This window comes from Alligator sinensis, unplaced genomic scaffold, assembly GCF_000455745.1.
Source record: "Alligator sinensis unplaced genomic scaffold, ASM45574v1 scaffold1485_1, whole genome shotgun sequence".
NCBI lineage: Eukaryota > Metazoa > Chordata > Crocodylia > Alligatoridae > Alligator > Alligator sinensis.
In genome coordinates this window covers 464800-467706 of record NW_005842962.1, presented here as the reverse complement: position 1 = coordinate 467706, position 2907 = coordinate 464800, and the positions used below count along the sequence as shown (strand labels likewise).

General features: G+C 35.7%; 1 pseudogene; it reads left to right on the top strand.

Annotated features, from left to right (window-relative positions):
• Positions 1-910, top strand: part of LOC112548139 — a 1909-nt pseudogene extending 999 nt beyond the window's left edge.
• Positions 911-2907: the final 1997 nt, after the last annotated feature.

The window sequence follows — 2907 nt, the reverse complement described above, 5'->3', positions numbered from 1 at the left end:
GGAAAAAGAAAAAAAATATATTTCTCAGCTTATAAACCAACTAGTTCCATCAGGTTTCACAACAACTAGAAACTATTTTTGTTTAAGTATTCCCTTAAATGCGTCTTCCCAAAAATTAAATATGATTTACATGCGTTACTCATTTTTGCTTTGTGAGATCAGTTTGACACTCATTTTTCAGAACTACTCTAAAATTAAGAGTTATCTTACTGTAGCAGTCATGTCAGTGTTTTTCTCCAGATGTTGAGACATGCGTGTTAACACACTGTACTTCTTATTTTACTATTGAATGAAGCTTAAAGACGAAAATTTAAGATCTAGACACAATACCTAACCTGAAATTCTAGTACCTTTTTCCTACAGTTTTCACAATGAATACCAGTATCTTTTCTTTAGTTTGACAAATATTATACATTTGAGTAGGAAGTGACAGCTCTGAAAGAAAAGGCAGAATAAAATGATACAGGTGCTAGAACTGGAAACATGTATCCTCTAAAAAGGCTAATGTGGTATTTCTTCGGTTTCCTTAGGAAGCTACCATGGAAGACACAGGCTGGAGAAATCAAACAATTAATACAGAATTCATCCTTCTAGGATTTGGGGATCTCCCAGAACTTCAGACACTTCTCTTTCTGGCATTCCTCATGATCTATTGTGTGACTGTGTCTGGGAACATTCTCATCACGACATTGGTTGTAGCTGATCAGCATCTTCACACCCCCATGTACTTCTTCTTGGGGAACTTGTCCTGTTTGGAGACTTGTTACACTTCAACCATCTTGCCCAGGGTTCTGGCCAGTCTGATGACAGCGGACAGAACCATCTCTGCTCGAGGCTGCATCATTCAATTTTTTTTCTTTGCTTTTCTAGCAGCTACAGAATGCTACCTTCTAGCCATGATGTCCTATGATCGGTATTTAGCAATATGTAAACCACTGCATTATGCCACCCACATGAATGGTGGGTTCTGCATTCGGCTGGCAACTGGATCTTGGATAAGTGGGTTTATAGCTAGCACTATTACAAGCATTCTCATGTCACAATTGACATTCTGTGGCCTCAGGGAAACAGACCATTTCTTTTGTGATTATCCTTCTATAATCCAGCTATCCTGCAGTGATACTCACCTTCTGGAACGTACAGTTTTCACACTTGTCTCAATATTCACCTTGCCCCCATTTTTGTTAATGACGCTCTCCTATTCTTTTATCATTGCCACCATCCTGAGAATCCCTTCCACTACAGGCAGGCAGAAAGCATTTTCCACTTGTTCCTCTCACCTCATTGTGGTAACAATATTTTATGGGACCATCATGATTGTGTATTTGTTTCCAAAGGCTATCATGCCAGAAGACCTGAGCAAGGCATTTTCTGTGTTCTACTCTGTTCTGACTCCCTTGGTTAATCCCATCATCTACAGCTTGAGAAACAAAGAAGTGAAAGAGGCCCTGAAGAAGTTTATACATAAATATATGACTTCAATAGGAACTCGGACATCTCTTTCTTCTTCATTTACATTTCAATAAATAGACACCATCTAAAATGTGGCAGATTGGCAGAAACTGTGTTTATCCAAGCTCTGCTCACATGACACACCTGAAAAAAATAAATAATGTTCTGGATCTCAGTGAAAACTGTTTTTCTTCTCAGTTTTAGGTTGGATAGTTGCTGATTGATTATTTCCCTCATTTGTAGAATGTCCCTAAACAAATCTCTCCATGTGAATAAGAGTAGTTCAAGTTGAAATAACACTGAGTCATTTCATTGCTAAAAGGCATATACGTCAATATTTTTAAATAAACTGTAATTCCAGTCTAGCTTTTCCTGTTCCAATGAAATGTTCCTACATTTTGGATGAAATATGACACTTTAGTCAAGAAAGGATATATTTATTTAAAATATTGTTTTAGTTTTTGCTTTTTATTGATATATTATACAGTGCAGTGAAAAGACAATAAAACCTCATTCTGTTGTGAAACTCTGCCTAGGCACTTTCATGGCACTTATGCTGGTATACAAGAGTAACAGAAATGTTGGATAACTTCACCAAGTCCAGGGAGACTTACCTCTGAGTGCATGAGAGGTTAAATACACCAAGGGATGTTTGGTTGCTGTTTGTCAGCATCCATCCTTGAGCAAGTGTTGGCTAAAGAAAAAAAAAAGACATTAGCTGTTCTCCCTCTGTGAAAGAGTGAGGTGCCGTTACAGTCTGCAACTGCCTAATCTTCACCTGTAGAGCAGTTTATCTATCTATGTCTAATGTATAATTGTTTATTGTTGCTTTTAAGAAATAATGTCTGCTTCAAACAATTGAGAGCCTGGGAATTCAATCTTTAATTCAGCTAATACTCACATTGACTTCAGTGGTACTAAATCAATAGCTGTGCAGGGAACTCAGGGAAAAGATCTGCAAAAGAAAGGGCTAATCATCTGACTTTATGGGAGGACTGTGATAGATGAAGAAACCACAGCTGGAAATTGTCAAGAAAATCTTTAACACATGTAATCAAACACTTATAAGACAATTTATGTCTTCTGTGTATGAAAAAAAAAATCATGCACATAAGCCCTAAATGGAGCTTATCAAAGGCACTGTAGAAAAGGCACCATGTTCAGACAATGATGCCTAAAAGAAATTTTATCAATTAGAGTACAGTCTCGCTTTACATGAACCAAAATTAATTCCAAAACATTAACATGAATAGTTTTTCATTTGAAACATATATTTTGTTTTACACCATAGTTTAATGAATGTTAATGTTAAGATAAGTATTCCATTTAATTTGATTCAAATATAAAGCTTAGTCATGTCAAAATTTCTAAATTTTAATATATGAATATATATTATTTTTATTTTTAAAATAAATGTTCTCCTCCTATCTGAATGAAGATGAAAATTAATGAAAT